This window comes from Pelodiscus sinensis, chromosome 1, assembly GCF_052426305.1.
Source record: "Pelodiscus sinensis isolate ZL-2025 chromosome 1, ASM5242630v1, whole genome shotgun sequence".
In the NCBI taxonomy this organism is placed as follows: Eukaryota; Metazoa; Chordata; order Testudines; family Trionychidae; genus Pelodiscus; species Pelodiscus sinensis.
Genome location: NC_143052.1, coordinates 197,125,442 through 197,150,245, shown reverse-complemented (window position 1 = coordinate 197,150,245; position 24,804 = coordinate 197,125,442). Strand labels below are relative to the sequence as shown.

Genomic DNA, 24,804 nt, shown 5'->3' with positions numbered 1-24,804 from the left:
CAGAAGTGCTCAGCAGTGACACAGCTCCGCTCCGTTGAAATCAATGGGCGCTTTCCCATTTACTTTGCTTGGAGTATGAATTAGGAGTCAATGTCACATGTTTTTGAAAATTCCACCCTAAACCAGTTGGGGGCAATTTTCAAAACTGCCTAAGGGCCAGATTTCTGCAGGCATTTAGATACCTAATCATGCAGATGTGGGAAAAGCAGTGTCTTAACTCCCATTGATTTTATTTTTAAGTACCTACATACCTTCAGAAATCTCGCCCTAAGCATCATGAGCTCGGATAACATTTTGGTGCACTGGAAAACATTTATTTGTTCAGTATCTTATTGTTGAATTCAGCATCATTTAGTGGAAGCATACTTAGCATTAGGACCACTGCTAAGTCTGCCCTTTGTTTCTCTTCCTTCCTCATCATTCCATTCTCCCCTCTGTACCTCCTTTTGCATTTCTCTCTCTCAACATCTGCAAAATCCCACCACCCTGTAGATGTCACCCCCCCCCCTTTTAAATTCTAAAAGTCAGCAATGGAAAAAAATTAATGACATTAAAATTTTATCATTTGGCTTTTGAGTCAAATCCCACCCCTACAAGATTAATTTGAAGGAGAAAGTTCACACTTCTTAGTCATTTGTTCAGACGGTCTTCTGATGCAAGATGAAAACATTGCATCAGTTACATTCATTCCTATTTGCAACATTATTTTTCTCAAACATAAGGACTAGAAGCTTGCCATTTTTTAAATTAAAGCTTTGCTTTTACCACATCTTAGCATACACCAAATACCATCAAGATGCATAGGACTTTGACACATCGGCTCTCTAGATTAACTTGCCTGGGAATGTTTTGACTTACTTTGTCTGGCCAACAATATAAAGGCATAATGGAAAGAATAGGCAAACTCATCTATGAACAGTTCCAGACATGAAGGATCTGATTCCAGCTTCATATCTATTTAACTATGCAAATTCTTGTAAGGAATGTTATTCAGTGAAGTTTAGTCATAGATTTTCTAAGAGTCTACTAGCTTGAAATATTTGTTTTCAAAAAATGTCTTTTACAGTATAGATCCTGTACAAACTGCAATTTTAAACTGAGTTTTAACAAATTTTGGGCATAGTTGGCCCTAAACATACTTTGTGTCCACACAACAAGGCTACAACGTAGTAACCATAGCAGCCAATAATGCCATGGCTATAGGTTTAAAAAGTCTCAGAGTGGTAGCTGTGTTAGTCTGTAACTTAAAAAAAATAGTCCTGTGGCACCTTACAGACTTTTTTCTCCATTCAAGCTCATCTGAAGAAATGAATTTTGCCCAGGAGAGCTCATGATTTTATATATAGTCTCTAAGGTGCCACAGAACTACTCATCGTTTGTACAGCTATAGCTTGGCACATAAGGTATACCTGCACTGCATACACCTTTTGGCAGCATGTAGAGTGCATACACTACACACTTCTATAGTACAGATATAGATAGCAACGCCATCGATGAGACATGGCATAGGTGAGTAGTGTAGACACGGCAGAACCTTAGGGTATCTACCCTACATGTTCCTCTTGCTGCCCAAGCAGTGCCTCCCCTGCATCAAAACTGGTACCGTATTTTCCGGCGTATAAGGCTACTGGGCGTATAAGACGACCCCCTAATTTTTTAGTTAAAAGATAGGGTTTCGTCTTATACCCCAGCGCCCCTCCGCCTCCCCGGCTTTGCTCCCGTTGTCCCTGGTCTGCTGGGGACCGTCTCCAGCAGACCAGGGACACAGGGAGCAAAGCCTCTGAGGACGCCCCGGCGCACCTGGGCTGCCCCGCTGCCGGAGCCCCTCCGCGGCTTTGCAAAGCCTCGGGGGAAGCCAGCGGCGGGGCAGCCCAGGCGCGCCTGGGCTGCCCCGCCGCCGGCTTCCCCCGAGGCTTTGCAAAGCCGCAAAGCTGTATACCCGGCGTATAAGACGACCCGCAATTTTTGGGGGATGTTTTTTAACATCAAAAGTCGTCTTATACGCCGGAAAATACGGTACTTTTAGCAGTGTAGTGTCCGTCACTGGTTCACTACGCTATTGGTTAAGTGTACTGTTGATAGATGAAGGTTTGCTTTGAGGACAAGCCATGTCTCTAACCAATTTGGCTAGTCCTCTGCTTTCCCAGATCTCCATGCAGCTGGAAATCCCAGAGTGCTTCACCCCCCACATTGCTGGTGTCATTCTATATCCTGTTGTCTGGACACGCTGCGCCCTGCTGAAGTGAAAGCTTCCCATGCCTCATACTTATGGGCTACATCTACACTGCAGGCTTTTTGCACAAGAACAGCTGTTCTTGCACAAAAACTTGCTGGCTGTCCATACTGCACGCGTGTTCTTGCGCAAGTAAATTTACAGTACAGCGTCAGAAAACAGGGCTTCTTCCAGAAGAGTTATTCCTCTCCCCGTGAGGAATAAGCCCTCTTGTGCAAGAGCTCTTCCGCAAGAAGGCAGTGTAGACAGGCAACATGATTTTCTTGCACAAGAAACCCCTATGGCTAAAATGGCCATCGGAGCTTTTTTGCTCAAGAGAGCGTCCACACTGCCCTGGATGCTCTTGCGCAAAAGCACATGGTAGTGTGGATGCGCTCTTGTGGAAGACCTTTTGCACAAGAACTCTTGCGCAAAACAATTCGGCTATGTCTACACTGGCGTGATCTTGCACCAGAAATATGCAAATGAGGCTAAGCGTGGAATATCGCCGAGCCTCATTTGCATATGTAATGAGCCGCCATTTTGCGGAAGAGGCTCTTGCGCAAGAAGGAGCTGTCTACACTGCCCCTTCTTGCACAAGAAAAACCCTCTTGTGTAAAGTCGTTATTCCTGAAAATAATCAGCGTAATGGTATTGCGCAAGAGGATTTTTCTTGCGCAAGAAGGAGCACTGTAGACAGCTCTTCTTGCGCAAGATCCTCTTCTGCAAAAATGGCAGCTCAGATATGCAAATGAGGCATGGCGATATTCCATGCTTAGCCTCATTTGCATATTTCTGGCACAAGATCGCGCCAGTGTAGATCTAGCCTTCTTGCACAAGAAGCCTGCAGGGTAGACGTAGCCATGCACTTTGGGAATCACATTTTGGTAGTTTGGTAGATTTGCCCACAAGCCTGTGACAGCAGAAAAACTGCTATTTGGACACAAACAGAACCACGTCATGTGTAGGTGGTTAAGACGACCGTGCCGCTAATGAGTTGCAAAAACTGTAGGCCTATGTCTACACTGGCTGGTTCTCGCACAAGAACATGTCCACACTGCCATGTGCTTTTGCGCAAGAGCATCCGTGGCAGTGTAGATGGTCTCTTGTGCAAGAAAGCTCTGATGGCCATTTTAGCCATAGGGCTTTCTTGCACATCCACACTGCCCTCTAGTGCAAGAGCTCTTGTGCAAGAGGGTTTACACTTGTTAGAAAAGAGTGTAGCTCTTGTGCAAGAAGCCCCATCTTCCAACGCCGTACTGTAAATCTTCTTGAGCTAGAATGGGCGGGCAGTGTGGACACTCTGTGAGTTCTTGCGCAAGAACAGTCATTCTCGTTCAAGAACCCACCTGTGTAGACATAGCCTAGTTGCACTTGCAGTGTGGATTGTGTACTGATCCAAAGCAAAGAGAGCAACACCTGTGCTGCGGCCACCAGCACCAACTCAAGAACATGAAAATATGTACCACCCAGCTGGGTGGAGCTTAGTGGTTTCTTTCTGCAGTTATTCACTGGGGCATTTTCTTCCATTTCAGTCCATGCAATTTCATCCACTGAGAGTTTCACTTTGGATAGAAACTCAAAAGTCAAAAGTGTAAGTCATCTGAAGCCACAAACCCAGGTCTTTAAACAAGTTCAATGCTAAACTGTAATTTGACCTCCTTCTGCTTGAAGTAGTGTTTATTTGACTGAATAGACTCATGGACATCAGCTAATCTTGTGATAAATCAAACATTATTTAAGTTTGTAATGAAACCTGATACAAGGTAAGTTGCATAAGCATGTACAGGTCTTTATACCATCAGTGTTAAATTTGGTTCATGGGGGGAGAGGGGCTAGATCCTCTGTACTGGTTTGTTTATTTTCTAATCCAATTCCTCAGGACTAGCAGCTGGCAATATTCTGGCTAATGGGCTGGAAGAGGAAGGGGGTTTCAATGCACAAACAAGGAAAGCAAGAAGTTGTTTATTTGCAGAGTCCAGATCCATTTTCCAGATAAACATTTTTCAAAGAGGGTTTATAACCTTTTGATATATCCTTTGGGTTCAGTCTGTGGATTCTGCACATTCATGAGGTTTCTGCATTTCCCTCTGTGCATTTCTGTGTCACCATATAACAGGACCTCTGAACCAATGTACTGCTTCTAATAAAAATGAACTTGCTTGCAGCTTCAGAGGAATTAGTTGCTGCTGCGGTCTCTGGGGGTAAGTTTACACTGCAGGCTAAAGTCAAGTTAAGCTATGCAACTTCAGCTACGTTAATTGCATAGCTAAAGTCAAAGTACTTTAACTCGGCTTTTGGCATGGTCTACACAGCAGGAAGTTGAAGAACACTCTTCCTTTGACTTCCCTTACTTTTCGTGAAATGGGGAAAGGGGGGAGGAGGGAAGACAACATAATACTGGCATGCTCCCAAACTGCGGGGGGCTATTCAGAAATTTGTTCCACTTGCATCAGCCTGGCTGTGCAGAACTTCATTGCCTTCTCCCCTCCTTCCTGACACACACCACCCTCCGAGGTGGGACACGTCCATTTGTAGCTAGGAGGGCAGGGCACAGTGCAGCCACCACCAGAGTAAGAACTAGTGTTGTGAGGATGGGGGGCTGTTTTGTTTTCCGATAATCAAGTCAACAGATGGGCCTTCACTGCTCTGTTATGTAAATTCCTCAAACACCAATTGGGGCTGCTCACAGGAGGTCACCCTAGAATATTCTTTTGAGACTAGGTTTCTGCCACTTGGCAACTTCCAAAGGGCAAAGCTGGGATGTAGCTTGGTGTAGAGGGGAGGGAGGCAAACAGGGGGAGTTCTATTCCTACCTCTGCCACCACTGAGCTGCTATATGACCTTGGACAAATCACCTCACCTTTCTGTGCCTCCAGTTTGGTATTGTCTATTTAAAGCGTAAGTACTTTGGGACACAGAGTCTCTCCAGCCAGGGGTCTGGGGCCTTCCTGGGCTGGGACACGGTATACTTTCAGCTAGGGGCACTGCCATACTACAGAGACAGAACAATGAAACGTTCTTATAAACCAGCATCTTTATGAGCCATAGATGAGTCATTCCTAGCAGAAAAGCCCTGAGCAATCTCCAAAGTAGCGCATGAGGATGGGATTGTTGTGCCAAAAGCAATGACTCTATACCCCTTCAGGTGAAACATTGCAGTGCTCTGTCTACAGTATGTTCCCACATGCATGTTGTATACCTTTACATAGCAAAAGTGCTAACATAACTCAGTCTTACTATCTAACATTAAACAGTAGGTCCTTTGTTTGCAAGTCATAATCTTAATGCACAATATCGATAGGCCATTTTGTCTGAGCTAATTCATTGCAACTTTTCCCCCCCATCATCATTTATTATTATAGACTGATACACCTTATGAACTGACACTCACTTTTTACAACTGAGCTCACAATTCAGGTACTTTTGTAGACTCAGCCATCAGAACACACATCTTCTCAACTAAAGACAAAAAAATGAAAGGCTCATAAAATACTTCAGGAAGTTATTGTTGCAAGATTAAGCAAGCCTAAAAGGGGAGTTGGCAAACCAAGCCAAGGCATTTCTCCATATTTCCAAGTGAAACTCAAAGATTATGATTCCTAACATGATTTGATATTTCTACTAATTCTAACAGAAGAAATTCAGAACAAATAAGAGGTGGCATTTACATTAGTCGTAGATGATATTTTTCATCCTCTCAGGAATTATACACTGAGATCCCAATTCAGCAAAACATTTCAGACCATCTCTATTTATTAAAGCTTTAAAACCCTTGCTTAACATTAATCACATGCTTGAGCCCCATCAACATCAGTGGGATAACATATGTTTAAAGGCAAGATCAGGCTAAAGCACTTTTCTGACTAGGCATGAACAGTTGTATCAGGACTTGAATGAGGCTTCTGTATTATAAAAGTAAAACAAATGTGTCTTAAAAAGCACCTCCGCCTGAAAACTGCTCCTGCTAGCAAACTCCTGCAGCCGTGTTTTGAAAATCTAGCTCCTATCTGTTTCATGTTACCCTGTGGTTAGTTTAAAATCTCTGTGGTCTTTGTGGTGATGACGACTATGTAAGTGAAAGGAGGCACTGTTATTCTGTCTTGTGTGTACTTACTGTTCCTTTAAACAGAGTCTTTCTGACTCGGGAAGAGCAGCTGCCCTTTTCTGTGTTTCATTTCAGATGCAGATTCACTGTTCTCTCACTTGCTCACTCACATATGCACAGAGAGCCAGACTCTCAGGCAGTATGAGGCCAGGTCTACACTATGCCAGAAATTCGATTTAAGATATGCAACTCCAGCTATGAGAGTTGTGAAGCTGGAATCGACGTACCTTAAACTGAATTTCTGAGGTGGCCCCACTGCGGAAGGTCGATGGGAGAAACTATCCCATTGATTTCCCTTACTCCTTGTAACCTTGTTGACAGGGCACCATCTGCATTCGATTTAGCAGGTCCTTACAAGACCTGTTAAATCAAACCCCAGGAGTTTGCTCTCCGGAACATCAATCTCCAAGTAAGTATAGACAAGGCTTAAGTCAGTATAGTTCTGTCCATTGGAAGAGGTCAGTGAAGTGTCACCAATGGGCATCAGCTGAGGACCTGACTTGAATATGCTAGTTTGTTTTTTCTTTGTCTTAATCTGAAATAGAGATAATATAGACGGGAAAAAATACATATTATTTATTCCAATTATTCCTGTTTTGTGCCTTTTTGGTAACTCATAGTAGGAATAAACCTAGCTTAACCTGCTACTCAGAAATTCCCTCTGTGAAGGGGAAATCCCTGACTAGTATAGAACCACTGTATCAGCTCCACACCTCACTTGTAGCCTGTGATAGAGGAAGCATGTTGCAGAGCGGCTAAAAGAGCTACTACATCCGCTCCACACCTTCCTCTCATTTGTAGCATGGGACATAGGAAGCATGCTGCGGAGTGGCTGCCGAAAATGGGCTTAAACTGCAGCAAGGGAAGTTTAGGTTGGACATTAGGAAAAATATCCTGTCAGAGTGGTTAAACCCTGGAATAAACTGCCTAGGCAGGTTGAGGAATCTCCACATCTGGAGAAATTTAAGAGCAGGTTGGATTGACATCTATCAGGGATGATCTAGATGGTGCTTGGTCCTGCCATGAGGGCAGGGGACTGGACTTGATCTCTCGAGGTCCCTTCCAGTTCTAGTGTTCTATGATTCTAACTTATGAAAAGAGGCATGGCAGGAGTGCTGTGGCTTGCCAACTATTCTTGTCTTTTGGCAGCCCGGTGTAGGTTAGAACAGCCCCGAGGATGCTCTAGTTTATACCAGTGATCAGTGGAATCCCTGGCTGGCCTTAGAATCTAGACGGCCACAGAGATAATACACAGACATTTGCTCCCATCCTAAACTATAGCTCAGAACTGGGGCTAGTACTTTTCAACTCAAATTCCCACTTCAGCACTATCTTGAACAACCTATTTGTCTTTTCTTTCATTGGCCGCCATCATTTTCTTTTAAACGGCTTTTTTAAAATTTAAAGCACAACTCGAAAGAGGCAAAGGATCAGTGTGCAGTAGTATTAGGTTCTGTCCTCAAAGTTGCCATGTTTCAAGCAAGAGCTGAAGTCACTTATGAAATTGCCAGAATGCCTTGTGTCCCAGAATAACAACTTAGTAGGGAATCTAAGGACCTCAGCAACAGCAACCAGGCATGTTTGTGATGAGGTGGCTTCCAGTTTCAACCACATACATGACAGCAACATAGTAGTTTCGATTGGAGGGGAATTAGTGGACCGGTTTTGGAAGTGGTTATGTTAAGAGGCCTGTACAGGCTGCCCCCGACTTGCAATGCTGATCAGCTTCAGGGATAGCATCGCAAGTTGGGGGCATCGTAACTTGAGCCTGCATTTACGACAGGCGTTCGCTGCTGTAAATGCGGGGCTGAGGACGTAAGTCGGGGGATTTCAGCCCCTTCCACACTTATGGAAAAGGTCATAAGTGCCGGGGGTCGTAAATTGGGCCATCGTAAAGCGGAGGCCTCCTATACCAGTTAACTGGTTCCTTTCAGATTCTATTGCTGTATTTTTCTGAGTGGTTTCTATCAATTTTGTTGCAATAAATCAAACACCCGTCAATCCACTTCTCAAAGCATCCACAGAGTCCAATCTGAGAAGTGCTGAACACCTGTTGCAAGGTTTTGACCACCATCTGCTCCCAGGGCTCAGCACCTTGCAGAAGGCAATCAGCCTTGCACAGGATTTGCCCCAACTGAAAGCAAAAGAAAGAGCGAGAAACACGGAATAAAGGAAGTTGGTCTTTGTATAAAGCTTTATTTTGGATGTAAAAGGCAGTAGCAGCAGGTTTCCACTTAGTAGCAGTTCCTTCTACTAGTATTTGGCACATCTTGCAGCGGCTCTGAGGGAATCTCTGCCCTTCAGTGGGAGTTTCATGGATGGCTCAAGACTTTCAGACATGATGATGATGATGAAAGATGAAACAAGATTTTAAAACAAGACTACTAAAATTAGATTTAAAATTGAGACATTTGAAAAAATGGCCCTAGGAGTGCTCAGTATTTTCTGGTCATCAGGCTCCTTTAAGGTGTCTCGGGGTAGGCACCCAGAAGTCACTACTAATCTGTTAAAATCTTAGCCCTAGTGTATGTGAACAGGTAGGACCATATTCCCAAAGTCATCCTCTAAATCTGTTTCACTCAAAAATGCATGCTCCACCCTCTTCCCCCCCCCCCTTTTTTATACTCCTGGATGTGTTTGGTTGCTGGCATCCCATAAGATGGGGTGGGCAATCATTTTTGAAGGGGGGGCCACTTCAAAAGTTTTCAAAGTTGTTGCAGGCTGCCCGGGAAGGGGCAGGGCCTCAAGTAGAAGAGGCAGGGCTTTTAAATAGAAACAAGTGAAAGGGATCGTGCCTCCCATGTGGCTCCCAATGGTGGGGCCAGGAGCTGCGAGCCCTTTCAGTTGCTTCTATTTAAAGAGCTCGCACATAAGCAGCCACTGGAAGGCACAAGCCCTTTAAACAGAAACATCTGAAAGGGATCACAGCTCCTGGCCCCTTAACACGTTGCCTGGCAGCCTACTAGTAGGTGCGAACCCTTTAAATAGACTCAAGCGAAAGGGCTGGCATCTCCCCAGCAGCTCCCAGGCGATGCACTAGCAGCAGGGCCAGGAGCTGTGAGCCCCTTCAATCACTACGATTTAAAGGGCTTGTGCCTTCCCCACCACTGCTAACACATTACCTGGTAGCAGCCACGTGGACGGCACAAGCCCTTTAAATAGAAGTAGTTGAAAGGGCTCACTCATCCCCAGCTCCCAGGCAACGCATTAGGGGGCGGGCCAGGATCTGTGCGTGGGCTGGATCAAATAGGTTCCTACCATAGGAAAATGCATGAGATGGCAGAGATGGTGAAGCTATGTTTTTGCACCCAGGATATCTAACAGATTGACTAAAACACTGGGACAAGGACAGTGGTTGATAGCTCAGCTCCTCAGCTCGAGTAACTTTTTAGCTTCAGCATGAAGCTCATTTGTGCAGGAGACAGAACTTTCTTGGTGGCCAGCCCTTGACCATGGAAGAAACTCCCCTAGGAACGTGGCACCATCACATACCTCACTTCCTTCCACTCCAAGTGAAAGGCACATTGCTTTGAGCTTGCCTTTGCCAGCAAACAGAGCTACAAGTGTCTATAAACATAATATAAAAAATTTGAAAAACACCCTCACAACTCACACTTCTCCAGGTCAGGGGGGAGCAAAGAGGAAAAAACAAACCCCAAACATCACATTGCTGAATGCGGCACTGGAAGTTGCTCAGCTCTTTGCTGATGTGCCAAGTAGAAGGATATCTATAGATGAGAATGCCAGAGGGGTTCTGATGAAGCATTATCTCTTATTCTTTTGGCTATCCAAGCATGGCATTACACATTCAGCCCCAGAAGGGCAGGCACTGCTTTGCTTTTTGTATTTCACAGCCATCCAATGGATCATTTGTTACCTTACACAGAGTTTGGAAACTCTGAAGTGCAGCCATCAGAGGGCAGAAGTGGTGTCACTGATGTTCCGCTCTAATCAAGGAACCAGCTGTAATGCTCCGACTCTGAAAATGATGTCTAACAGAAAAATGGGCACCCATGTCAGGTCAGGGTCTCAGCCCCTTGGGCACAGCTCCAACCAAGAGCAGCTGAAAAGCGCCAAGCTATAGTTGAAATTCAAGCCTGCTACTGGATAACAAGGCTGCTTTTCTTTTCCACCCTGTCCTCACCGACTCAGGTGCTGAAAATGCCACCAGAGCCTCATGACCTGCTGCTACGCAGGGAGCTACTAGACGAGTCCTACAAGAATAACACTGGTGAGAGCTACCACCACTGAGCCAGGAGATACTTCAGAGGGAGCCAACCCAGGGGAGAAAGGAGTTGGAAAGAGACAGCCAGAATGAGAACCCCCCTATTAGGGCTGCTCAGAGCAGGAGGAATAGTTGTTGGGATTGCCACCACGGCCAGTGTCCCATTGACATCAAAGGAACCATGTACAGTCTTAATGGTACAACACTTACATAAGCATTTGCAGGTTTGAGACCCTCAAAACCAATGCCTTACCTTGCTGCCCTATAAATCCCTGTACAAGTCTGGCAGGTTTCCCTTTAGACCAATTCAGCTATTTCAAGACTTGACTGTAGTTACCATTTACCTAGTCCAGAAGGGAGAGAGAGAAAAATCATACCAATCCCGCCCCACCCCCAGCACACAGCCACATAGCTAGTGACCATTAATGATCTTTTTATACAAAATTAGAATCAAATACCTCCTGGAGTAATTCTTTAATTCAGGGATCTTGCCAACCTTCAGGGTTTGTTCCATTTGGAAATATAATGTAAAATGCGTGAAAGGAAAAATTAAACAAGATTTAGGTCTACTTTTAGGGGGTTTCCTAGAACACATGCCTAGGTCAACTTGAGCTTTCTGTGCTTTTGAGTGGTTTCACTTACATTATGCCACCAAACAATATCAGGCACTTTTGTGCTGCTCCCATTTCTCCATAATAGTCACTGCTTTGTCATGTTATATATTGCCTTTCATGCAGCTTTAAAATGAGCATTAGTCTCTTTGTAATGCTATTTTACTAGGTTAAATTTGGTGAATTCTAGTGATCATAAAACAGTCATCCCTATATGGTCTAGGCATCCCTTGAATACTTCTCCTAATGCAAGCAGAACCTCATATAACAATAGTGTGTGGGCTCTTTCAAGTAGAGGCTACATCTAGCTCACCTGGGATTAAAGCCATTCTTGAAGCCTCTATGCCCCATGCCTCTTAGTTTATTTGCCTGTTAGTTCACAATGGGAAGAAATCATTAAGATCTGCTCATACAAGGAAACAGAGAGAATTTTCCTGGACTCAATACAACCATACCACTTGCAGTGATCACTTATCCATTTTGACTTTGGTATGTACACTTACATCACAGCTCCTAGGTGGAGGAGCCAGCGGGCTTTGCACACTGCCCCTGCCTGAAGACACCGCCCCCACAGCTCCCATTAGGTTCAGTTTCTGGCCAATGGCAACTGTGGAGCCATAGCTCATGGTGTGGTAACATAAGGAGCCTTCCTGGCCTTTCCTCCCCCTAGAAGCTTCAGGGACACATGGACCTGGATAGGTATCCTGTCAGCCCTGCCAACACTCCTGGTTCTGGACCACATGACACTGTTTGTCCCCTCAGCACTACCAGTTCCTGGACCACATGCCAGAGCTCAAACCACCCCTAGATCACTCCTGCCTCCCCAACCTGCCAGCCCCAGCCACCTCTGGCCTGTTGACTCAACTTTTAGTTAGGTATATATAATACAAATGGAAAAGTCATGGACCGTGGCTTTTGTTTACTGCTGATGACCATCCATGACTTGTACTAAAAATACCTGTGACCAAATGTAGCCTTAGCTATGAGGGCAGATTGAAAATATTGGGTTTGTTTAGTTTGGAAAAAAGGAGTGAGAGGGGATGTGATAATTTTCAAGCACATAAAAAGTTGTTACAAGGAGGAGAATGAAAAAACTCTTCTTCTTAACCTCTGAGGATGGAACATGAAGCAATTGCAACAAGGGAGGTTTAGGCTGGACAGTAGAAAAAAAATACTTAATTGCCAGGGTGGTTAAGCACTCGAATAAATTGCTTAGGGAGATTGTGGAATTGCCATCATTGGAAATTTTTAAGAGCAAGTTAGACAACATCTGTAAGGTATGGTCTAGAAAATCATAGAATAGTAGAACTGGAAGGGATCTTGAGAGGTCATCAAGTCCAGTTCCTTGTACTCATGGCAGGACCAAGCACCATCTAGATCATCCTCGACAGCTGTGTATCTAACCTGCTCTTAAGTATCTCCAATAACAGAGATTCCACAGCCTCCCTAGGCAATTTATTCTAGTGCTTAACTACCCTGACAGTTATGAAGTTTTTCCTAATGTCCGATCTAAACCTCCCTTGCTATAATTTGAGCCCATTGCTTCTTGTCCTGTCCTCAGAGGATAAGGATAATAATTTTTCTCCCTCCTCCTTGTAACAACCTTTTAGGTATTTACTCCTTCCATGAGCACAGGGAACTAGACCAAATGTCCTCTCATCTTGAGGTTCCTTCCAGGCCTGCGAGTCTGTGTGTGAAGGGAGATCTATTAGTTCTCAGATCTTGAAGGACATAGTGATCAGAAACTAACTGCAGATAGTATTTCCTTTTTTAAATAAAATCAGTTAATTTTAAATTGAAAAACATATTCTGATAATCTTTTTTTAAGATATCCATGATATCTTTTAAGGTACTGGTATGTCATTAAAAAAACCCTAACATTGAAATGCTGTTTTTGTGCATTTTAAATTGAATTTAATTTCCATCCAAGCATGACTGACCAAAGTCACACATGAAAAATTAACATCTAATGAATAAAAAATGCATCATTTTCTCAATAAAATATAAAAATTAAAAATCAGAATAAATGTAGCTAAGATACATAATTCCTTGAACATGTGTGTGTTTAGTGTATCTTCAAGAAGCACCAAAGTTTGTGTAAAGGCTGTAGTCAATATGTTTTAATGGTTACTGTTGAATAAGAATGAAAACGTACAAATGCAAAACACAAGTGAAATCAAAGTTTCCTGCTAGCTGATTTTAATCATGATTAAAGTAGGTAATTTAAATTGTGACTCCCAGTTCTTGGAGTAGTTCCTTTTTTGGGGGCAAAAAGGGAATCAAAACCCAGGCCTACCTGAACTAGGCCTCGTTTACTATTGCACCATTGAGCATTGGTCTGAGGGGTTTCTCATCCAAAAGTGCAGAGGAGGATTTGTCAGGATTAAGGAAAAGGTGGAGTGAGAGTGGCATTAGCTAATGCAGTTTAGCCAACCCTGACCTTTATGTACCCTTAGGACTACCTAAGATAGATCTCAACCAGCTACATTGAAATTAATTGTTGGCCTGAAACTGTGCTGGAGAAAATGGTAGAAGTCAGGTTGCAGTTAACTAATTATTGTAAAACGAATCTCAGCCTCTTTTCCTAATGTAGGAACATCCTCACATGCAGAAATCAAGACACCAAGACCAAGGCTATTGTAGCTAGACTAAGATTTTTCAGATCCAATAGTTACAGCTTCTGTTGGGCCAGCAAAGGCTGCTGTGTAGACAGGACTCTGGTTTTTTGTTTTTTTTTAATTGTTGGCTCTCTTTTGTTTTATGAAAGCACTATGTTGTCTGTGCTTCCCCCTCCCCAAAGTTGCACCTGTTGGGTATTATGGGTTCAGAAAATCAGTTTAGGCAAGGCAATGGGTCAGAAAGGAACTGGCTTCCTTGCTATATGGCGGAATATAACATGGTCTTACTAGAATTTCTCCAAATGGAATCAGATTTGTACAATGTACCATTCATTATCTGTGTTCAGGGTAAAGAGGAATAAAACTAAGCTAGGAGAAAAGACATGAGGAATTTCTGTGACTAATTGCTCCTCAGAAGGGAAACTAGCCAACACCAAATCAGCTACCTTCTTGGCAAAAGGAACTAAAATAATTTGTCTTTGGTTTGTTTTTGCTGAAGGAAGCCCAGGATTTTCCACTTCTCACACTATTGGAACTCGGTCAGTAGTTCAAAGGAATGAAAATCTCCAGAGAAGCATAGCACACTTCCTCCCAGCCATTATGAAACTGAATGGATATTTTTAAAAGAGCTAAGAAAATATTCCATTGCCTGGACTTCCGTATGCCTGAAAGCAGTCTCTCATGAGCCAGATACATGAAAGTTTCTCTTCCACTTCCTGGGAAATTCCCACAGAATTTCCCTTTTTGATCATGATTTAAAAAAATATATAATATATGGATTGCAGACTACAAGGGTGGTTTTTCCTTCCCCTCTGTGTGTGTCTGGTCTAGTGACATTTGTTGAGGGGATTTTGTAGAATAACAGCTAATTTTAGCATTAAGCCTGTCTGAAAACTGAATAAATAATAAACTAAATAAAAAATGTTTATTAAATAAAAGAAAATTTAAAGAGTCACTCTTCAATCAAGGCATCTCAAGTAATCTACAAGCTAATTACAACCATTAGTAGCTGACAATCTGACTTTTTAAATAGCAAAATTGATAGAAATGTTCACAATTGCGATTAGTGGCTTATATAGGTAGTGTGTTTAGAGGCATCCCTTTTGGCATCTAAATACAATACCTGTATAACCAACTAATCCCAATGGTGAACGTTTCTACGCAACTTCAGCTATTTAAAAATGTCAAATTGCCAGCTTTGGGTTTGATGCTGCTCAGTCACACTCACGTAACTCTGGAGTAATTCCACTGACTCCAGTGTAGCTGCTTCAAACTTACGCTTTGGTGACTGAAAATATTTATCCCTAAAAATAAAAGGTTGTAAAGGAACACTATATATGGGGACAGAATTTGATTTCTCCACTTGGTTTCTCTACAAGGGTTTGCAATATTCATGTCATTCCCTCCTTAGCACCAGAACACCCCAACCCCTATACGTTTATATTTCTTCAATTAACTCCCCTCTGCAATACACATTAACATTAGCATCAATATATTAGCTCAACTTCACAACAACTAATCATTGTGCACACGGGATAGAGAAAGATACTCAAGTGAGGAAAAATAGTTTAATTCATAAAGATTTAAGAAGCTGTCATCAAATGTAATAAAAAGAAAATACAAAAAATAAAGATACCGCAGCTATGTTCTTGTTACCTTCAGACACAATACAGCTCTTACTATGTAAAAACTGCAGCAGGTATGTAACTGGGCTTATGGGAATAAAGCACTTCTATTAACTTGAATGGGCATATTCAGGTCAGTAAAGCGTAAGGTGTTTGCTGAAGTGTTCATAGAATCTAGGCCAGTGTTTCTTAAACTGCGTTCCATGGCACACTGGTGTGCCGCAAGGCAGTTGGAGGTGTGCCGCAGAGAACAGAGTTCAAAATGGCCACCCTTAAAGAGGCAGGAGACCTTTTTTTTGCTCAATAAATTCCCTCTCTCCCCCCCCCCCACCCCTTTCACTTCCCCTCCCCCAACAAAAAATCCTTGGTGTGCCTCATAAAAAATATTTTGGTGTTTCTCAGGCTTAAAAAGTTTAAGAAACACTGATCTAGGCTTTCTTCAATAATTAGTCATATAGCACTTAAATCCAAGATCAGAACACACCTGAACTTTGGAATCCAGAACTCCACCCAAGAGCTGGTCTCTATTGCTGTAGTGAGCTGAACTAACATGCTGAACTTTGCAGAAGTTTGGGTCTGGATCCTGACTTTGTGACATGGGCCTATTTCTACAGGTAACGAGGGTTGCCAGGTGTCTGGTTTTGAACTGCACAGTCCAGTATTTGAGATTTCTGTTCAGGAAACAAATTGAGAAAATAGAAGTGTCTGGTATTTTCTAAATAAGATGTAATATAATGTCAAGTATGTCTGGTATTTTTGTTGAAACCATCTGGCAACCCTACAGGTAACAGGCTCATAAAAGTTTTTTGTACACTCAACCCTTACTTTCAATCTTGTCTGCCACCTTATATGTGCCACTGATTGCACACATCAACAGTCAATTTAGGTGGCAGAAATACCAAAATGACAATTTATAGTTACTGGAAAAAACCGAGTATCCCAAGAGACATTCAGGATTGCAGCTAAGCGTATGACAACAGACAAGGGTTGAACAAAGACCTCCAGTTCAGGCATCCTGATTCAGTTTTCATCTATGCCAACTTGAAGAGCCAGCTACTGTTTGTCATGACACTTGTCACATAACTTCTTACTGTATATTTTAGAAATGTGACTTTGTCTGAGTCCGTTTGTTCAATAATTCCTCCTATACTATAAGAGCTAGGACCACCAAATCCAGCATGCAGCTTCCTTTTAACATAACTTAAAGTAAGGTGATGGTTTGGTTGTGCTAGGACAATAGGATGTGCCTAGAATTAAACTGTTTCTCATAAAATGGAAAGGGAAGGGTCTGATAGGGACAGTTATACTATGGAATAATGACAGGGGCAGCAAGAGGCCAGTGATGGGGACTGGACAGCTATAATCCCTTTGGGCCAGCAGGGGACAGGGATGGAGAAAGGGACAGCTATTTATTATATATTTCAGAGAGTTTGTCTTTTTGTGTATCTATTTGCCTTTGTGTCTTTCTGTCACGCATCTAGGGGACATGCACCCCTTCCCCAGCTATGCCAGTTGCAGAGGCCATGAACAAATGCTTCTCACCTGGCCCCAAGTTGCTGTGGTGAGAGAGGGCTGGGGTAGTCCTCTCTCCCTGGGCAACCTGCATACTGAACCCCTCATCCCAGCCCCACCTCAGAGCAATGATTCAAATGAAGCATCTACATTTTCATTTTAGTTTCCAAAAAAAACCTAAAAAATGAATTGAGTTAAGGACCTGGGCAATGCCAGGTAAATCTTCAAGTATTAGCTAATTAAAAGTGGATCAAAATCTATGAGACACATTTTTTGAATGTAATTTGGATGACCAATCTATAGGTCTTTAATCACAGAAACTCTAGACATCAGTGATAGAAATGTAGCCGTGTTAGTCTGGTGTAGCTGAAACAAAAAACAGGACTATGTAGCACTTTAAAGACTAACAAGATGGTTTATTAGGCGACGAGATTTCATAGGCCAGATCAAATAGCGGAAGAAAATTGTCTTTAAAGTGCAACATAGTCCTGTTTCATCTAGACATCAGGTACTTGTAAATGAAAGATACCAAATGGATCTGAAGCTGAGCTAGTAATTCCTTCTCTACTCCATTACAGCCTGCCATGATTATCTGTGCCTTACAGCAGGAAACTCATGCCAGGGAATAGAAATGCTGCAAGGACACACACTGTGGAAGGCAAAGGCCAAGCTTTTTAAATATACCTAACTTTAGACATCCAAAAATACCTGATTTCTATACGTAGTTTGGCACTCAGTTCTCATTGACATTCATCAGAATTGTGAGAGCCCAACACCTCTTCAAAAATCACCCCACTTATTAACTTTAGTCATGCCAATTTGAAAATCTTGGCCTAAGAGTTAAATCTCTAAGGCCTTGATCCCATAAATACATATGTATGTGATTAATCTTTTATACATAAATATTCCTACTTAACGCCCAACAGCCATTACATTAAGTACATGGACAGGCCCACTGATGGGGGAAGGGCAAAGGGGCAACTGCCTGAGGGCCCAACAATTCAAAAGGGCCCAGACCCTTTAAAACGCTGCTGGAGCCCCACGTGGCATGCTCCAGGAGGTGCTAGCAAGAGAAGGCTAACTCCCAGCCCCGCCCTTGCCATGGGAGGCCCTGCCTCTTCTAGAAGCGACGAGCCTCACCCACCCATCTTGCAAATCTGTTGTTTTGAGCAGGGGATTGGACTAGATGATCTCCTGAGGCCTCGTCCCACCCTAATCTTCTATGGTTCTATGACAGAGCAGAGGCAGTGAAATTTTCAGGGGAAGAAAGGGGAATCAGAAGCAAAAACAGTTTCTTTCTGGCTATCAGAGAGAGACCACAATAAGGAACAAAAATCGCCTCTGACTTCCTTCAAAGTTTCATAAAAAGGCAGGAGATCATCACATGTCACTAGCCTCAGGAAATAAGTCTAGTCATCAGGCACAAAACCAGGCATGGAGAGAAACGCTTCATGACATTCCGTTTGTATGATATGTTTTCAGGGCCCTCCATGGGATATTAAACACTCTGGGCTTTCAGAAATCCACAATAATTGATATCAGGAGAAACGCAACAATTGTTATATTTGACACACTAACCTGTCACATAAAGGTGGTCACCAAGTCACACACCATTTCTCCCCGACGGCAGGAAGAGAAGGTGACCCCTGCTGTTCTTCTTTCTGCAACGGATTGGAGAAGCAAGGAGTTATTTACTAAAGTGTAACTTGCTACCTCTGGGCTGTGTCTAGACTGCATCTCTTTTCCGTAAAAGGGATGCAAATTAGACACATCGCAATTGCAAATGAAGCGGGGATTTAAATCCCCCCTGCTTCCTTTGCATAAACATGGCTGCCGCTTTTTTCCGGCTCGGAGCTTTGCCGGAAAAAAGCGCCAGTCTAGATGTGGATCTTTCGTAAAATAAAGCCTTTTCCGAAAGATCCCTTAGTCCTCTTTAAATAAGGAAAAGGGATGCAGTCTAGACACAGCTCTGGTGCAATATGTGCATATGTGTTTAAGATAGGGCTGTAAACATTGTGTAGAATGGAGGGCTTAAGAGAGGCATGGGGTTGATTGCCTTAGAGACTGAAGTCTAGAAAAAGTACACCCTAAGCAACCACAGTACAAGCTTCTTTGTGTACCCCCATACTAATGTGCCTCCACCCTTTCCTAGAGGGATTTGCACAGGAGAAGAAAGTAGTTCAGTCTCCAGGGCCATTCAGACATTTGTTTCTGACCCGACATCAGCCACACTGGTGGCACCTGAAGTGGATTTCATGGACCACTGAAAATTGGACTCAATTGGGCCCATAACCAACCATTTCATAAAGACCATTGACCATCCATAAGATGGTAGTTGCTTTTGGTCACTACAAACCCAGGCTGGCTTCAAATCATTTGTGTAGCAGTGAAAGTTAATATACTGTCAGTTCTCTGAGCCATCTAGCAACTCTCCATTTTTCAGGTTTGGCTAGAGACAATGTTACATCTATATGTATTCATAAAATGAAACTTTATTCAGAAATCAAAGAGCAAGGCCTGACGAGTCCCTGAAAATTTATTTCCTCCTCCCCTTTGTCTGATGTTCCCAGACCTTGCGACTTTGAGGGCAAACTGCAAGGTTCATCTATTTACCTAGCTTTTGGGAAGAGGTAGGTGGGGGGGGGGGGGGGGGGAGGAAGGGGGAGAGGTGGAAAGGCTTTTGAGTGTGCAAATGTGAGATCTGCACAATCCTATCAAAGTCACATGCATGTGTAGAATGAAGCAGTTAAGGGCTTTGGACCTTCTACAGAATATAACTCACAGCTAGAATTTGTGACTTCACATCATCCCAATATCCTGGTAAAGTTACCCCTTTGTCAGCCTCAACCACCAGTCTGATGTGCTCAGGGTATTTAAAGCTGCCCTAACTGGGCAACTGGGGATTCCTAGAGCATGGAGAAATCTCAGCAAGCGTAGAGCCAACACCACCAACCTCCTTCCCTCCCAACATAGGGGCACAATAGGGCTGTGCTGAGGACAGGAGAAAGCATGCACAGAGTATGCTATAGTCTGGAGGTATCCAGCAGGCATAACAACCCTTTTTATAAAGCTACAAACCACAGTAATTCTGAACAGCCCTGAGGTTGTTGTAGAGTATGTTAGAGGTCAAACAGCCTCCAGGATTGAGAGGAGGGCAGAGAGATGGCATAAGTCACCCTTACTGCTCCATCCCACAGATGCCCCAAACCCTTCTACCATGTGTTGGAACGGAAGACAGAGGCCACAGCCCGGAACTGGCTTTTCACTTTGGGTGATCTAGACACATTTGGTAGCATGAAGCGTGAGCAATAGCAGCAGCTGCCAAAGCTCTGTCCAAAGTCTAGAAATCTCCAGAAATCCACTTCCAAATGAGAGGTAATTCTCATATACTACTGTGACTTAAATCTGCATGCATATATGTGTGTGTGTGCATACCACAAGCTGAGCTCTGAATATTGGCCAAAATCATTGTCAACTTGAAATATGTCTGGGGAAAATCTCATTGAGTGAGCTGCAGTGAATGACCTTTCATTACATTTATAGGTTTCCTATGGTTAAGAGCCAGCTGGGGACACTGCCAAGTTCCGGTATGGACTGCTGAATCATCAGCACTATCTCAGAGAAACCAGATCTGGAGTTTTATTTGCACATTCACCTGTGCATGCCCTGAAAGCCAGATACCAAGGTAAGAGGACTGTCTTGGCTGAGACAAGCAAAGGGTGTTTGCCATGAGGAATCATATTTTTTGCAGCTTCTTTTAACTGGAGAGTAGACATTTGGCCTCTCTCCTAACTTTAGTGTCATGGTTTACAGGAGAAGGGCACTAAGGCAAAGATGGGGTGGGGTGTGGGGGAGGAAGCAGTTTGTTTTGTTTTGAAGTTCAAGCAACAAGGGTCTGACAATTCAAAATTTCAATTAAAAGTCCAAGCCAAGAAAACCCTGAAGGCCCCAATCCAAACCTGAAGGCACCAAACCCAAAGAATTGCACTAAATGGTGCCTGACATCTCTTTCCTTGATTCTCTTAGCCCAACTACTAGTGTTTCGGATTAATGGGTTATGCCCACAAAAGTTCATGATACCATCTACATGTTTTATTAGTCTCTAAGGTGCTGCAGGACTATGTTGTTGTTTTTTAAGGTTTTCCAGGCACAGACTAACACAGCGACCCCTCCAAACCTTTTGAAAATGTCAGTGGCTTATAGAGTAGAAGTTTGTTCAGTGTTATCACCACATTGTGCTGAAGACTCTCACTGTAAGCCAGCATTGCTTACGTTGCTCGGCAGTGTGGTAGACTCGGGGAGCTGAGAGGAAGAGTTGGCAAAGATATTAGCCCTCTTAAAGGTGGCCTGTCCCCATCGGACATTACTTGAGTTCAGTTTTGAGTTCTATTAGATGCACAGCTGACTGCAGACCAGGACTTTGCAAACAGAGAGGCATAGCAAAAAAAGGGCTCATGACAAGGCTCCCTTCCCAGGTCTTCCCATCCCAGCACCCTACTGTATGCATCATCCCATAGCAACCCACCAGGTATCCCCAAGTCACCTCTCATTTCTAACCTAGACCCTAACCCCACACTCTTCTGCAGTCAAAGCATTTGGGTATATCATTGCAGAGAGCCACAGCTAGATTTTTGGATTATGGGTGAAATAATCACTGCTTTAGATGATACAGTATCAGAATGTGACCAGAAGTGATACATCACGGTATGACGGGGGACCATACATTCCATTTTTCCTGCAACCCCTTTTTTTAAGCTCTGTCCCAACCACCCTGAGGTTTTTTTCTCCTTCAAAAGGAGGCATTTGTCCCGTTTGCTCTTGCTGACTCAGTTGGCAAGAGCAGAGAGAACAAATGCCCATTTGTGTCAGAAAAGCAGGGTGCAGGTAGAGGGGACAAGCAGAGATGAATGTGGGAAACAGGGCTAGGAAAAACAGTGTTCCAACATCCAGGGACCCCACATGGTTCCACCCACCAGGCAACAACCTCTCACCAGGTGGGGGAGAGGGCAGGGTTCAGCCACAGCACGGAGCGGGGGCTTTAAGTGAATAGCTGGGGGTGTCCTGTTTTCTCATTGGGAGATATGGTCAATCCTGTACTAGGAGCACACTACACCAGCTGTCTGTGATCTGCTGTCTCACCTCCAATGATTGTCTATAGATTTTTGGATTAAATTCAGAGCACTGCTTTTTGATCTAGAGAGCCTGACATGGCCTGGAACTCATCTACCTGAGGAATTATTTTTCTTCCTGTTACTCTGACAGTTTTAATTGGCAAAAGTTCTCAGGTGGAGTTCCCCTGAGTTAATTGAAGTGAAGATTGATGACAGGCTGTTTTTCATATTACTTCAGACTAGGAAAAGAGATAAGTATATATATTTTTAAATAAGTGCTTGTTTCATGGTCAACACTGAACATGAAGGCCCCTTAACACTGGAATTTACTCTCCACACATACAGCAGGAAATACCCTGAATCTATCTGCCTTCAGATTGTAATATGAGGCCTATGAATTTTCTCAAGCACTTGGGAAAGCCATGGGTATTTGTCTGCTTGTATAATTGTTAAGTTAGCTGATTTAATTTTGTTGCAGGGTTGGGCTAATTTGCCTGACTTCTAGAACTGCAGTTTTTATATGGTGTCGTATTTTAATTGCTGTGAAGGCTGCCCTAAGGCTGCTGAAATGCGCTTTTTCCTGTTTAAAAAAAAAAAAAAATTCCCTTCAACAGTTTAGGGTAGGAACAAGACTTGACTGGATTCTTTAACCGTTTAAAGAATAATTCTTCCGCGAAAACTACCATTTTTTGATAGTTTTTCAAACACAGATTTAAAAAAAAAAATCCCATGTGATCACTTTGTAAGACTGAAATGAAGAAAGCATTGCTCCATTGCGCGCTGTCAATAAACAACTAGAGAAAAGAGAAGAGAGAAAGGGGCTTAATACCACAAGCCAGTTAGCGTCATATGAAGTGGTATGTTAGAACCCCTAGATGCATGGATGGTGGTTGAGCATAGGGCTGGGGGAAGCAAGACCCAGCCCTGCCCCTTCTGCCCAAAGCCCTGCCCCCCATGAGAGCTAAGTCCGTCTCCAGCCCCCCACAGAAGCCTCCCTGGCCCTAGCATCTCTGGACCCAGAGCAAGGGGAGGGCACACTGCCCCCGCCTGCCCATCCTCAGTGTGGCTGAAGCCCAGGAGCCATCTTGAAGCTGGGGGCAGAATGTGGGCAGGGCCATACCTCCTAGTTTGGGAAGACATTGCCTTCCCCTGCCTCTTATACCCACTAACTAGAAGCCATTCATTCTAATCCTGCTTTATTACACATGGGGGCTGTGTCTACACGGGGCCACTTATTCCGGAAAAGCAGCCGCTTTTCCGGAATAACTTGCCAGCTGTCTACACTGGCCACTTGCTTTTCCGAAAAAGCAATGACGATCTATTGTAAAATTGTCAGTGTTTTTCCGGAAAAACTATGCTGCTCCCATTCGGGCAAAAGTCCTTTTCCGGAAAAACTGTTCCGGAAAAGGGCCAGTGTAGACAGCACAGTAGTCTTTTCTGCAAAAAAGCCCTGATCGCGAAAATGATGATCGGGGCTTTTTTCCGGAAAAGCAAGTCTACATTGGCCATGGACGCTTTTCCGGAAAAAGTGCTTTTCCAGAAAAGCATCCTGCCAATGTAGACGCCCTTTTTCCGGAAATACTTATAACGGAAAACTGTTCCGTTTTAAGCATTTCCGGAAAAGGGTGCCAGTGTAGACGTAGCCGGGCTGTGTCTAGATTGGCAAGTTTTTCCGCAAAAGCAGACGCTCTTTTCCACAAATGCTTTTAACGGAAAAACTTTTCCATTAAAAGCATTTGCAGAAAATCATGCCATTCTAGATGTAGCCATGTATTTCTATAGTGCCTAGGAAGCCACATCATAGAGCCCCACTCAACGAGGTGCTGTACAAAGAGAGTAAAAAGACAGTCTCTTTCCCCTGAGGTTTACACTTTATGTAGTTCCAATCTGAAATGCGCTCTTAGGCCTGGTCTAAACAAGAACAACCCACTGGTTTACTAACAGTATTATTTTAAACCAACTTAGTGAAGCAATTGCAAACCCCATGTGTGGACATTTGGGTTGATTTAAGAATGTTTATACAGTTTTAACTGAATCAGCTTAAAAGAAAATCAGTCCTCCAATTAAACCAGTGAAACTTTCTCATGTGAACAAGAGGGTCAAGACCTTACTTCTGTGCAAAGGTTGAGCTTAAGAAAAGCACAGTTAAATGACATGGCTGGATACTAAAATGATGGCTGATTTACACATGTTTAAGATAAAGATGGCTTGTATTACCAGGCTCCTTGTTTTCAAGCCTTATTATGTTCATATTTAAGAGAAGGAGAAGTCCTATGGGAAAGTTAAGTGGAAGCAAATCAGCTAGAGCTGCAACAACTCCGAAGAATGAGCAGGCTTGGCTTAAGGAAAAGCCTCACTGTTCTTTGGGTTCTTAAGCCTGCACCAATGTTACTCAAGGAAACGACACCCAATGTTACCCACCATGGTCACTTGAAAGGTCATGAAGGGTGTGTTCTGACATCATCGACTTCAGCAAGCTTGGGGATGTACTGACAAAAGAGCCAGACCCCAGAACTATTGCAAGCAGGTGCACATTGAATGACTCCAGCAGAGTTACATGCACTGTCAGCAGGTTTGAGTCTGCTCTCAAGGCTGCTACAGCCCCTGCGCACAGAGATGGGTGGGATGCCCGGCCAACCACAAGTTCCTCCTGTGCAAGTGGCCTCTCTAGGTGGTGGGGACACTGCAGCAGTCCCTGTGACAGCGCCCTTCTTCCTGTAGGAGTGGTGTGAACAGAGGCATAGGGCATGGCTTCAGGCAATCAGGTCTGACTGGGGCTGAA

At 43.6% G+C, this 24,804-nt stretch overlaps 1 protein-coding gene across 3 annotated transcripts in view; it reads left to right on the top strand.

The window, feature by feature from the left end:
• LOC102447648 (myelin-oligodendrocyte glycoprotein-like) overlaps positions 1 to 24,804 on the top strand; it is a 55,572-nt gene that overhangs the window by 4,860 nt on the left and 25,908 nt on the right. The window contains exons 1-3 of one of the 3 annotated variants that reach the window (XM_075912655.2): positions 9,205 to 10,340; positions 10,473 to 10,551; positions 20,455 to 20,596. The gene's annotated coding sequence lies outside the window, so the exon portion shown is untranslated. Of the gene's footprint in view, positions 1 to 9,204; positions 10,341 to 10,472; positions 10,552 to 20,108; positions 20,287 to 20,454; positions 20,597 to 24,804 lie in introns of those variants that run through there. The other 2 variants (XM_014581018.4, XM_006137891.5) reach the window with 2 other exon arrangements.